Here is a 13362-nt window from a genome sequence, read left to right as displayed (position 1 = left end):
AAAGAGAGGTCTTTCAGGAGGCAAGATGTTTTCCTTCTGAAAACTGAGCAATAAAGACAAGGACTAGCATCAAGCTATCTGCTGCCACTCCCAATCTGTTCTCATTTCAGGCAATACGACAGCCAGCATTAGTGAAGGTTTACCTGGAGCTTTGCCAATTCCAGCTGATTAGGGACTTTTTTCTTAACTATGAAGCATATAATAGCCAGCTGGCAGCTTTCTTGGTAACGGTCTCTATGACACAGCTCTCCTGGTTTTGCCATGCTACCTAATTGTTTTCTCACTTAAAATGAGATTTTCAAAAAAATAAAACGACATCAAGACATCAAGCACTGACCATCTGCTATGACTGATGGGACTATTTGCAAGCGGGGAATCTCCAAAGGGCAGCTCATCCTAGTAAGACCAGGCCCAGCTCACAGATATGAGGAGCTAACTGCATAGAAAGAGACCTCAAATGGACAGTCTGAAGTACAGCTGTTCTCTTAACTGCCTACTATCTTCTGCTTTTGCGGAGCTTTTGTTCAGATTTGGGGTTTTTTTAAGATAAACCTTCCAGATAAGATATCAGATGAAGCTTCTCAGGAATGACTGCAGCTTGTCCATAGTTACATACAACTGAGTCATTCTGCCACAGCGGGGAGAGGACGGGGTCTCCCCGGCCCAATCCCTTGCACCAGTTCTGGCATGCACTGGGATCTGGGATCTTCGCTGAGCAACTTCAACGCACTAACCTACACACAGGGCTCTTTGAGCCAACTTTCCGCTCGCCTGGTTAAACTGGTAGCATGGTAGAGCTGAGTGCCACAGCTGACACAGGATAGACAGGGCAGGACCTCCTCCTTTAGTTATTTCAGCTCATTTAAATGGAAGGCAGAAGAGCAGATAATGAGACATTGTCTGCAAGATGCAGGAGTTTCCTCTCACAGGCTCTGAGGTCTCACACCAGAAGCCTGTGGAAATTGTGAAACCGGAACAACAATTCGTCGCAATGTAGATACACAGGGAAGACCTTCCAGAGGCCTTCCCCACCTTCCCCGTGCCCCTGACTGACCAGCTGCACCCTGCTAGCCTGCTTGCCCTGTAGCAAGGGGACTCCTGGCATACAGAATTGCGCTGGTTATCCAAGAATTTGTTTGTAGCCCCAGTATCTGAGTGGCGTGCACTGTGTGCATGGAGACAGTGCAGAGGAAGAGCCCTTCCTTCCTAGGGCTGGAAAGCTGCTGGTAGCTGACAGCTGAGTGAGGGACTTTCCTGCAGCTCAACACATGACTCATTTTTCAGGGGCTGGCATCCAGGAGCACTTCCTCACTTCCAACCAGTCAGACTGTGCTGGCATCAGAGCCCAGCTGGCTCCAGAAGGCTTGATGCTTGGTTTGTCATGCCTAAGGCACATGAATTCCTTCCACGGCTGCCTCAGCCTCCACGTGCTAAATTCACTGCTTTGCATAAGCAATGCACCATGAGACATCTCTATTTGGCAATCTCAGGAGACCAGCCAGAGGCCCCTGCAGGCTCTGGTTTTGCCGCCTGCCTGAGCCAGCTCTGCAGGAGAAGTGCTCACATCACAAAGAGATGCATTTGCTGCAACGCACGGCTTTGGGAACACTTCACATCTCCGCTCTGACTGCACCAAGCTGTCGGCGAGGAAGTAAAAGCAAGCCACAGATTACAGGTTGGCAACCTTGGGAAGAGCCTTGAACACTTTTGAAGTTCATTCCAGCCCAAGAAGAAGCAACCTCCCGGTGACTCATCAACAGTTCGCTTGTGGGTCCTGGCTGAACGAGACAGAGATTCCCCACCACACACAAGATTCTTCCTTGCCATTAACATAATACAGAGAAATACTTCCACCTATGGCATACTTCTCAAAGCAGGAAACGTTACGATGTTTTCCAAACAGGAACGCAAAGAAGGCAACGCGGCAGCTCATCTGGTCTGCAGCAGAGGCTGCAACAGAGGCTGCAGCAGAAGCCACATCCAAGGCAAAGCTGCAGGCCGAGAGCTCGCTGAGGCCAGAAGGGTACAGGCCAAGTGGGACAGCAAGACCCCCCCCACACACACCTCGCACTAGACCTGGTGCTCATCGGCCGCTGGACTGGGCTGATTCTGCTCCCTAACGCAGCGGAAAACCCTGACGCAGAGAAGCAGATGGTTCTTTACTGGATTAGCGATCTGAATCAGCTCAGGGCAGCAGAGCGCAGGGAGCACCAGAGCAGCACACGATGAGCAGGCAGGGCCACAGGAGTGAGGCAGAAACAACCCTACATTTCTCCTAGCCTCTCCTAGCCTCCCTGTGCATTAGTACAAATAGCTGCGCAGTCTACCCAGCCCAGGTGACAGTCTGGCTTTAGGAGTAATTTCTTCTTTCCCAGGCAGTTTTTAACCTGGATCCAGTTTGCCACACACCTGTCTGAACGCTTGTGCCGGCACAGGGTGAACGCAGTTGAGAACCATCCACTTTTGGTAGCTGTGCCACAACAAAGCACTCGGTTAGCACTGTGGCGTGATCCCCAGCCGAGGGTCCTCTTTCCAGGATACGCTGCTTCCCACCTTCAGCTCTGCAACAACTGAATTACCGAAAGGGTCATATCACGTGCGCTGGATTTTCCAAACAAAGTATTAATACAGCCTCAAATCACAGCAGCTAATGCTGTTCTCATCTCAGTATTTACTTTGTCAGCTGTTACAAGGTTTCTTCAGCATTTAGGTACAATTTAGTTAGATTAATCCCCTAGTCCAAGGCAGGGCATATCCACGGCACTGTTACCTTTCCAACCAAAGAGATCAACCCCAAGAGATTCAGGAAGAGCAGCAGCCGTAAATGTTTTGCTCTCGCGAACCAGGATTTCTGATCAGTGCTTGCAGGACCTAGAAGAACAACGGACTCAATAGGAAGGCACATAGTTCCTCTTAAATACAAAGGAATCAACAGTTCAGCATCACTTTGTAAAGTCTGCGCATTAAAGGACATACACAAAGATGCAGATTCCCATTTCTGCTCTCAGGTTGTGTCTTCTCTCCAGAGTTGTGGCTATAAGAAAGAAGACAGACAAAGCTCTTCTACTGGCATGTAACAACCTTTGAAGGCGAAACAGCTTTCTTTTTATAGATGGAAAAGAGGATTAAGTCATAGGTTTGTAACTCCTCCCTTTTTACCCTGAAAGCCTTAGAAATATACATCTAGGTTACCCAGGAAGAAAATACAGGCAAATAAGAAAAATAAAATCTGACCAACCAAGCAAAAGAGGAGGGAGATTTCAGGATACCCTTCGTTCCATTTGTACTGCAACACAGAAAACGCTCCCTCCAGCAACGCCCAGGGAAGGTTACCCCTGTTCTCTCCTAGCTTGTCCATTAAGACGTACTGCAGGCAAGTCAGTGATTCAGGCGGTGTACTGGAAGCTAAGACCCTCTCCAATAAGAGGAGCAGACTCGACAATTCTTAGCATTCCTGCAGTGAAAGAGAGGGATGAACAGAAGAGCACACTAATCTATACCTGCCCCTCTCTGACCTTCCCTCCATCAGTCACATTCTGCTGTTGCATTGAAGCTCACCATGGTTTTCTAGAGCAGCCACTTTTCAGAAGCTGCCTTTTCTGTACCAGCTCTGTCAAAAAAAACCAAACCAAAACAAAACAAAACAAAACCAAAACCCCTGTAGAAACCCTCCTAGCCCATTTCTAAGAGCTAGCCCCTTTCAGGAAGGATGGCATTGCAAAAATCAAGCAAGTTTCTAGTTTGGGTCTTCAAGGGGGAAAATCACCCACGCTGATTCACGACTTCCACCTGCCGGCACCAGCTTTTGAGAGGAAATACCTGGCCATAGCTGCCATGCTCTGGTTCCCCCCAGCCCTGCGAGGCAAGCAGCCTCACTCTGCATACTCCGACAGTCTCACCGTGCATGCCGCTGGCTGGTGCTGAGGCACATGACCAAAGACCGCTGAGCTGTCAGCTTCCCAAAGAAGGCATTTGCAGGGTATTTTGCATATACCCGAGAGAATACCCTGCCATCTGGGGCATGCATTTTCCACAGCAAATACAAAACAATATGGCCAGGCCTTGCCATTAACTCAGATGAGGACTTCTAGTGCACCAACAGCACATGGAGGGACCCAGCGTGGGCAGGATATCTCTTTCACTGCAGTTTTTGGTGTGGAGTGCGGGGAGAAGAGTACACCTTCCCTTCCCAGAGCTCCTGTGCAGAGTGAGCATTTCCTCCGTGCAGCTCTGCCCTGAGGGAACAAAACTGAACATTGCTTGGATGAGACAGAGCAAAGTCCCATGTTCCTCTCTGCTGTACTTTCCCCTCTCTCTAAAGTAAAATGCAGCATATTCCGCATCCTCATCATCCACCTTCTCCTTTACCTGTCTGCTGCCTTTCGGCTTGTCTCAGGTCTCCACAAAGAACCCACAGCTTCCACTGCCACTGCTTTTATACTGTTGTCACTGGCAGCCAGAAATGGACAAAAGTCGCTTGCCAAAATTAAAATGCTTTTACAAAATGTGGGGCTTAATTATTTTTATTTACTTTCTGCTTTGCTGGTTTTCAAGGATTCTATTTTGAAGTTCTAAAGGCTTTTTCAGCAGAGCAGACTATTTAAATTCACCCCTTTTACAGCACAGTGAAAATCTACTTTGATACAATTCAGCTCAAGTGGAAGTGATTATATAATCACATGACTCCAGGAGCTAAGACTTTAAGAAAGAGCACAAAGTATTATAGGCTTTGCAGGAAAACTGGAAGAGTTGGCACGGGACAAAAAAACTGCAATGGATTGTGTAAGGAACAGGACTGAGAACACAACAACCCCCTCTGACTTTATTCATACAATTTCTTCTGCCACTGAGGCTGTTGACATTTTTACTTTCCCTTCCCCTAGTATCTGAACTGAAAGGGAAGACGAGAACATGTTATTATTTGGGGAAGAGGACACAAAACAAGAGAGCTTGGAAGGCGGTAAAAGCCCTAATACACTGCCTCTTGTATCCTAAAATTCAAATAAGCAAACAAGGTGTTTGCTGGTGCATAGAAAAAGAGTGAGAATAGATCAGGGGAATAATATAGTCTGAGTTTTTAATAAGCCCAGGAATCGCATACATGACTTCCTGCTTGCTTTCCAGTTGTCATGCAGTCACAAAGTCTGCAGTCACTTCTTTAGATCAGGGCTAAAGAGAAGGCATAAACTCAGGAGGTATCAGCAAAGCCAGCCACAACGCTGTTGTGTCATCTGCACAGTCGTGGTCAAGGACCTTTAATCCAAGCATTGAAATCAATGAAGTTTATGACAGCAGCTGAACTGCTGATGGCCAAAATTGGCCGACTTTGGATTAATCAAAGTCATGAGGGTAAAATGGGAGAAGTGGTGAGTCCAGCTACTGTTGCTTCCCCTGCAAGGTCTTTCCATCATCTTATGTTGCATGCTTTCACCAGTGGCACACAACCCACACCAGCCGCATGCATCTGAACAGTTAACCTCAGCACTCTTGTAAGATATGCTAAAAATACCAGGTAACTGTCAGAAATTCAGTCTCCTCCTTCTATCATTACATCTAAATCTGGGTTTTTAACCAGGGAATTTTGTCTCAGATTTTACAGCCAGTTTTTCTTCCTCTTTCAAAGTACAGCTACACTGCTCTGCTCTGCTCACTGTCGTCCTGGGCCTCTAGAAAAATGGTCGAGAACAAGTTGCCCACTGCAGTGTTCATACTTTTGCTTGTTCTAAGTCTGCCAGATAGATCCCAGGTCAAAGTTTCTGGTTCTTTTTTTTACTTTTTCTTCACCTTCCAGTTCTGCAGGGCCAAAATGTTCTACAACCTAGGAAGAGAAAACAGCTGGATTGCAGCACAAGTAAGGCAGACAGCTATAATTCAACACCTTTGCATTTCACAGGAAAAAGGCACAAGAATTCAGCAGTACGTTGTGCCGGTGTGGGTTTCCCTGCTAGCAACCTCTCCTTTTGTGTCCTTCCCACAGTTCGTCTGACAGTGACTGGGCAAAAGTCTGAGCGTCCCCCCGTAACAGCGAATGCAGGATGTGCTAGAGATGTTTTATGGAGTCCATGGGCAGTGCTATGACTAATGAAATAATGCTAGTCCATGGCCTGGTTTTCCATGGCTATCACATGATTACCACATAATGTATATATTTGGGACTCACTCTCTTCACCGCTTCTCAGAAGTGAATCAATTCAGTAAGGACTTATTTTAACCTTCAGTTTGTAAATCACAGACCTGAGAAAAGTCAGCACTGTTCACCCACGCAAACTCAGCTACTGTCAGGAAATAGCTAGATCGAAACTCACCGTTCTGCAGGGTTTTGTTTGCCATAATGACTGCCAGAGAAGAAACAAAACCCCTCTTATCCTTCCTTGGGCAAGGACAGAGAGGCGTAGGAGTTACGTTCTCAACCCTGGGCACTGTGGCCCAGCCAGCTGCAGAACAAAAGCATGGCCAAGCTAACGGGAAAGAGAAAAATGCAAGAAACGGCTATGCAAAGAACTGTTGGTATCATTCCTGGCTTAACATACTAGGCCAAATACACCTCTTGTGAAACTAAAGAGGAAACGACCAAAGACTTCTCAGGATCCCGGTGGCAGACTAGCAAAAAAGAGTCTCCTCATTTCCAGTTCTTTTCATTAGCCCACACTGCAGCTGCCATTTAAAACTTATCCAACAGCTGCTTTCCCTCAGGTTGTATTTCATTGTTCAGCTGCGACTGATCTCTTTCTGTGCTCATTCGATTGGACAATGTTCAGGGCCATGTTCTGTCCCTGCTAACAGATCTGCAAATGAGAGTTAATTAACCCCGAGAGAGCTGGAAACTGTTTTACCATAAAAATAAGGAGTAACAGATTTGAGCTGCTCCTATTTCACAAGGGAGCTCAGAAAGCAAACAGTTTTTGTTCTTGTTTGGTGTTCCTGACACTGCCTGGGGCAATCAAAAGGTATGTGGGCTGTTTCAGAGGCTTCGAGCAAAAGTGTCTAGGTTTTCATAAGCTTTCTCTAGCTTGCTCTGAACAGCCAGCTCAATAACAGCCTCCCCTAGCAGTAGCTTGAATTGCTCTCTTGCTGCATTCAAGGACTGTGATGTAGTGCTGTTTCTTCCTACAGGCATTCAAAACTGGGAGTGATCTCCGAGGTGGACCTGGTTCTTTTCTCTCTTTGAGACCAGTGACCTATGGGTTTTACACCAGGAGAGCCCTGCCCAGCGTCACGCTGCGTCAGCGTCTCCTTCCACAGCACACCTTTCAAATGAGAGACCCACCACTTCCAGTGCTGCTAAAGTGGAGAACCATCTGCAGCACTGTTGCAGGCTGTCAGGTTGCAGCAGTACCATTTGCTGGAGCTAGATCTTCCAGGGGTGCAGCTACGGGGCTTGGATGACCTTACGGATGTCCTGGTTAAGTCCTTTGACTTCTGGGCATATACTGCTCCTCTGTTCTTTATCTGCCTTTGCTTCTGCTTCTTTATTTGAAAGACTCTTTGCCACTGTGAGCAAAGCTTCAGAGGCCCTGGTACCCTTATTGTGTGTTAAGTAGCAAGGATTTGGTTATCACAAAGCAAGACAAGGTTTCCAGGCAGAGGCATTTTCTTCCTTTTGTAAGCACATCCACGAGGCTACAGCATGACTACGAGGAGACTGTCAAAAGCCGCTGTCTGCCCTTCTGCAAACAGTGGCTGAGCAAACAGGGTGGATGCAGATCCTTCAGCCAGTGGTTGGGGAATCACACACCTTAACGGTTTCTCAGAATAGGATGAATGCATACCCATCAGGACAGGATTAAGTTAGGCTTCTGTGGGTCTATGATGTTGTTCGGAATTATAAAATACATGTCTCCCATTCTCTTCACTTCTTGCCATGTGCAGCTCCTTTCAGGAACCACCAGTGGGCTCGACTGGTGAGAACAAGGATGGGGTTTTACCCTAGCTTTAGCTGATCTGAGCCTGAACTGATGCTGCAAGGGACCACCTTGCTGTCCCTTGCTCCCTAGCCATGTGTTCCCACCACTTCCCTTACATGAGGTCTAGCGACAGTGTGGCCCTGAAAGAATCTCATCAGCCCCATGATCCAACTAGAAACTTGCTCTGCAAAGGAAAAACAATAACAGGTAACTTTTCAGGCTCATACTGCTGGAAGTGACACAAAGGAAGGGAGAAGAAATATGTGCCAGGGACAGGAAGAGAGGACGGGACAGTCTCTTCTCTCACCCTGCCTTAGGTTTTCTTAAGCAAGTCATGACGTTATTGCAGGGCAAGAGAAAAGGATGGGAAGCAAAGAGCAGGTATTAGGTTAAGGAAATAAGCCACATTAGTATACTTTATTGGTGAGAGCACTCAGCTTAATAGCTCTCTTCTAGTCTAAGGTTTCTATGATAAACACTTGTCTATGCATCTGAGGATCACAGTAACTGTATATTGCCCCAGAAATTCACGTTTGGTTGATTAGTCATGACAACCTCCAAGTTTCCTTCAGGCTCTTTGCTTCTCCTATCCTGTGAGCATGGTCTATATTTTCAGTTCCTAAACCTTCCATTTGCCTTTTTTGTTGCTGCTCCCAAGATAATAAGTTGAAAGTCTGAGGGACTTGTCTTGTCCAATAACAATTATATATGTCGGTTATAAATTCCTTGAGGAAGAGACTGCTCTTGATCAGTGAAAGACTTTTGCACCGTCAGTAGAATAAGAGCCTACCTGGTTGGCAATGTACTAATAGATCAGTGTAATGGGAGTAGGAATAACATCAAGCACAATCACACAATCTTGCAAATATCTTGACACTAAGGATTTGGCTAACATGTTAATAAGTCACTGTAGCCAGAAATTATTTTGATATTCATGAGACCATCGGATGAAGTTATTGGTGAGGAGTGGCAGAGGGGGACGCCCTACGCACAGTGCATCCCCAGCGTGTGCTATGGTATGTGCCTGTGCCCCTGGCATTACAGCACCACGGGGAGTTGTAAGAGGAGTTAGTAGTTAACCTGCCATGTACCAAAACTAAAGCTTTTATTTTCATAGCTCAGGCTTCAGAGAAGCATAGGGAAAGCTTCGAGCTACTTATAAATCCAGTCACAAACACGACCCTGCACTGCTATGGAAACGGGCAAAACCCAGCAGGCAACACCGCAGAACAGCTCAGCACATACTGGGTGCTGAGTGCCCCAAAGCCCTAGCCTGAGGGGTTACCCCAGGGTTTTCTTGCTGCTGAGTACTTCTACAAAAAGGCCTTGCTCGGCTGTCTGTGGTTCTGACTTCCTTCTTTTGGAGGGGAGAAAACTGGAATACTTCTGTACCACTAAGTCATGTTTTTGCAAACATTTCTTCCCCTGCTAAGAGAATGAGACTCCAAGTGGATAGCGGGTTAACTGGTGCACGTTAACACAATCAGCTCCTTTTTGTGGGAGTTTCTCTTTATATGCAGAATAGTTAGAATGAAAGCCCTGCTATCAGCTTGGGCCAATCTCTCAACCATACACATCAGGAAAAGTACAGAAAAGAACCAATTATTCTATGTGGTTGGTCCTAAATAGAGTTTTCTGTCTTGGTGTGTTGTGAGTGGGATGCTTAGACAGGGAGTTATCTGCATTTGGCATTCAGCCCTCCTGCTTGTCTTGAAAATAGGGAGAGCCAGATTTTACCCAGCTGAGGATGTTATCAAACTCAGTAAGACATTGACAGGCATCTTGATTGCATTTTTTCACTTCAGTGCAGCTTCAAAGCCAGTGGCACCAGCAGAAGCATGCTTGCAGTCTGTACTGCGATCCACCCTCTCCTGCTCAGCTTTTTTCTGGGTCACAGACTTAAAAAGACAAAACGAAAAGCTCAAGACTTCTGACCCAATTCTTTTAAAGAAACACTGGAATGCGAGGACAAGGTTTAAAGCGGGTCCTGCCTGAACTTACTTGCAAACAGCTTCTGGACAGCAGGTGACCAGAGGAATGGCCATCTTCCTCTTTTTTTCAGTTCTTATTTTGGGTCGAGAACTGCCTTCTTCCTCAAAGTGAGTGACACTAAAAAGAAGCTCATTCATTATCTTACGGCTGGTGACCTCTGCAGAAAAACTACCTCTCTTGGCAGTAGCGTTAAGGCAGAGCACTCTCTGCAAGCAACACGGCACGTGTCGGGGTAACTGGCTGCAGGGCTCTGCTCAGACCCCAAGCCCACTTCTCTTACGGGAAAGGCCATTGCGAAGAGGAATTAGGGCAGAGCTATGACCCTCTGACTCCAGAAGTGTCTGTGCATCACACAGATGTTGTCAGAGGATGGAGAGCGATAGCCTGGGCTTGCTGGCGTTCCCCAATGTGGGGGGCATGAGAGGCTTTTTCTACCTACATCTCTATTTTAACCTTTGTCCGCCTATCTCTTCTTAGCAGACATCCCCTTGGCTCTGCAGCTGTCATAAGTCCAGAGTGAATTTTGCAATGCAGGTTTGAAGAGTGTTTACAATGCTTTTTTTTTTTTTTTTAAGAAAGGTGTAGTAACTTCTTTATTTTAGCCTCAGCAGTTTTAGAGAAGCAGGATTGAAAAGGGAACAGAAAATCCGAAGCAGAATTGTTTCAAAAGCTTGCACATGGTGCATGCGGGTCTGCAGGAGGCAGCGAAGGAAAGATTTGCGGAGTTCAGTCAGAAGTACATCAGGACTGGGGCGGCGGGGCGGGGGCAGCCTCCTTTCTGGAAAAGGAATGGTTGAGCACCTGCTCTTAGCAGAGAACTGACAAATTCATGCCAGCAGCCACCTGTTCGGTATATTAGAATTCGTGGTTTTCCTGGCCCAGGCCCTGATTTTGTTACTGAATCAGGTTTAGTCTCCAACAAATGCTTCTGGTTTATGGATTCCCATTTCCACACTGTTTGCTAGACGTGATCTCCTCGCAGGCCTTGGGGCCTGTCAGCAGACCCACTGTTTGGACTAGCCTAATGTCTAACTTCTGCTGACTGTCACAATGGCTAAGTTGGACTTTTGTCACCCTGGCCAAACTTAAATTTCACCTTCTACCCAGAGTATCATTAAACGCCCTGCTGACCTTTTCACAATGGTCAGGTATCAGCGATCTCATGTAGGAGAGGAAAAATAGCTTAAGACCCTAAAAGAGCTGCAAGCAAGTAATTCTCCTGTTACAATCAGCATCAGTCAACATGACACCCTGTTATTTGTTACCAAGACAAATCAAGGCATGAAGTACCTGTAGATACGGGTTTGCCTGGCTCTTCTAACATCACTCACCTTTATGCTCCTGTCCCTCTCCCTAGGTTTCATAAATCACTTATCATGCATTCTGCTAGTATCTTACCCTTGAAGATTTCCCATTTGCCAGCACCTCTTAGAGAACCGATTACAATAACTAATATGTAACTTCAATAAGCACTGTAAATGCTTCTTTTATTCAACTGAGTTCTGCTTTCCGTCCACTTCTGTCTTGTGGACGGCAGCTTCCCCTTGAAAGCCAGACACTCAGGCTGTACCTCGCAGAGTTTTGTTCATTGCGCTGGCAGGATTTATGTGACTACTAGCGCAAGGAAGCAGTTTCAACTTTTCCATTAAAAAAAAACAAAGGTTGTCTCTGTAGAAGCACTGTGGAAGATCTCTTCACACAACCTATCCTTCTCAAGGGTGATGAGGAACAGGACTTTAGTTTTATCCCTGATGTTAACAGAATCCGATCCCGACCTTACGCACTGTGAGTGCAAGGGTCTGAGAAGGCACAGCCGTCATCGCGGGGACTGTACTCTGGAAAAGTCCAGGTAAAATAGACCTGCCAGCGCTGGTCAAGAGTTAGTACTTAGAGCCAAGTGCAGTTGACCATCATCCATCATTTCACTGCCGCTCAGGAAGGGCGTAAGTCCTGCCCTAGCTTGCGCTCAGACTCAGGGGCTTGGAGAGCCCGGCTGGCTCCTTGCCTGCGCGCTGCCGCTGGCTATTCCTGTGGCACTGGGCTCCTCCGTGAACCCTGGCCAGCCAATGCACAAAGCGATGAGAGCGGCAAGCAAAACAGGCATGCATCACCGATGTCCCCCTCATCCTTCCCTCTCAGAGTCCTGAGCAGAGCAGGCCACTTAGGCTTTCCCTCGGGGAGCAATCTCTCCATCTCCACGTGTCTATGTTGGCTGCTTCTTAGGCAGTAGACGGGGCAGACGGCTGAGCGCATTACAACACTGTCTTGCAACACTGCTCCAACCCCCTTAGCAGAAATGCTGTACTTCACATTCCTAGTTGCTTTAAAATGTAAACGCACCTGTACTGCAGTCCCAGCCGGACTCCAAGCAAACATCGAAGTCTGAGGAAACACAAAAGATTCCCAGCCCGGGGCCAGCTTAGACCAGCCAGAAGGCCAACATGTGCAGCACTACCCCTGGAGCACGGGCAGTGCTGTGTCACGTGCCAGGGCCACCAAGGGCCGCCTGCCACGGATGGGCTGAGCAGGTCTGGGCAGGGACAAGACAGCAGAGAGGAGCCCTGGCTGCTCCTGCCTTGTCCCCGTGGCCTGGTGCAGGTGAGGAGGGCGGCAAAACGGAGACGTGCCCTGCCAGAGACAAGCACGGCGAACAAACCACTTGCCTCCGAGGGCTCAGCGTCTTCAAGGCCTGGCGCGTGCAACCCAGCGCACGCGGCTGTGACAGCACGAGAACCAGATAGAGGCAGGACAGCCCAAGGCTGCAGGGAGCAACGGTGCTTGGGAAGGGCAGGGAGGGGCTGGGGTCTGAAATAGCTTCCTAGGCGGCTCTACCAGCAAGGAGAGGGCTTCGTCCCCTGCGCTGGGCAAACTAAGTGAGGGCGTTAAAAAAAAGAGAGAGGCTCTCTGTGGCAACAGAGACATGAAGAGGGGAAAGGGCACTGCGGGAGGAAAGCAAGGGCTGGGGCAGAGTGGGCAGGAGCCGGGAGGCTCTCTGCCGAATCCGAAAAGGGGAGGTGAAAGGAAGAACCGAAAAAGCAGATGTGGGCTGTAGCCATATTCACTTTTCCCCTCCAGCATGCAAAGCACCAAGAGGTGGACACAGCCTTGCCTCAAATACAGGAGCCAGCGAAGAGGCTGGTCCTTTCAGGAGGACAGAAGGGAGGCTGGCGAAATTAGCTCCTTCCCCGGCTAGCGGCTACCGGCCCAGGAACTCTTCTGACCCTTCTCCCATCAGCAAACCCCTGCGGCCCTGGGGATTACAGACCTGCAGAGCCAAAAGGCGAAAGCTCGCTCAGAAGAAACCGGGCCTGCCAGAGTCATTTCCATCCCGCGGCTCCCTTGGGGAGGGGGGAGCCCGACCCTGGCGGGGCAGCGCGGGCGGGCAGCAGCGGGGGAAAGCGGCTGCCGAGGCCCCGCACGGCCCCGCACGGCCCGGCCCGGCGGCCGCCAGGTGGCGGCAGCGCCC

At 48.3% G+C, this 13362-nt stretch overlaps 1 long non-coding RNA gene across 1 annotated transcript; it reads right to left on the bottom strand.

Annotated features, from left to right (window-relative positions):
- Positions 1-2404: 2404 nt before the first annotated feature.
- On the bottom strand, positions 2405-4070 carry LOC138067886 (uncharacterized). The gene is made up of 5 exons (XR_011142322.1): positions 3820-4070; positions 3239-3454; positions 2977-3034; positions 2771-2871; positions 2405-2570 (listed from the first exon to the last, which is right to left on the bottom strand). It is a non-coding gene; the product is annotated as an uncharacterized lncRNA (long non-coding RNA).
- Between the last annotated feature and the right edge of the window lie 9292 nt (positions 4071-13362).

This window comes from Struthio camelus, chromosome 7 (genome assembly GCF_040807025.1).
Source record: "Struthio camelus isolate bStrCam1 chromosome 7, bStrCam1.hap1, whole genome shotgun sequence".
Taxonomy (NCBI): Eukaryota; Metazoa; Chordata; class Aves; order Struthioniformes; family Struthionidae; genus Struthio; species Struthio camelus.
This window is presented reverse-complemented; position numbering and strand designations above follow the sequence as displayed.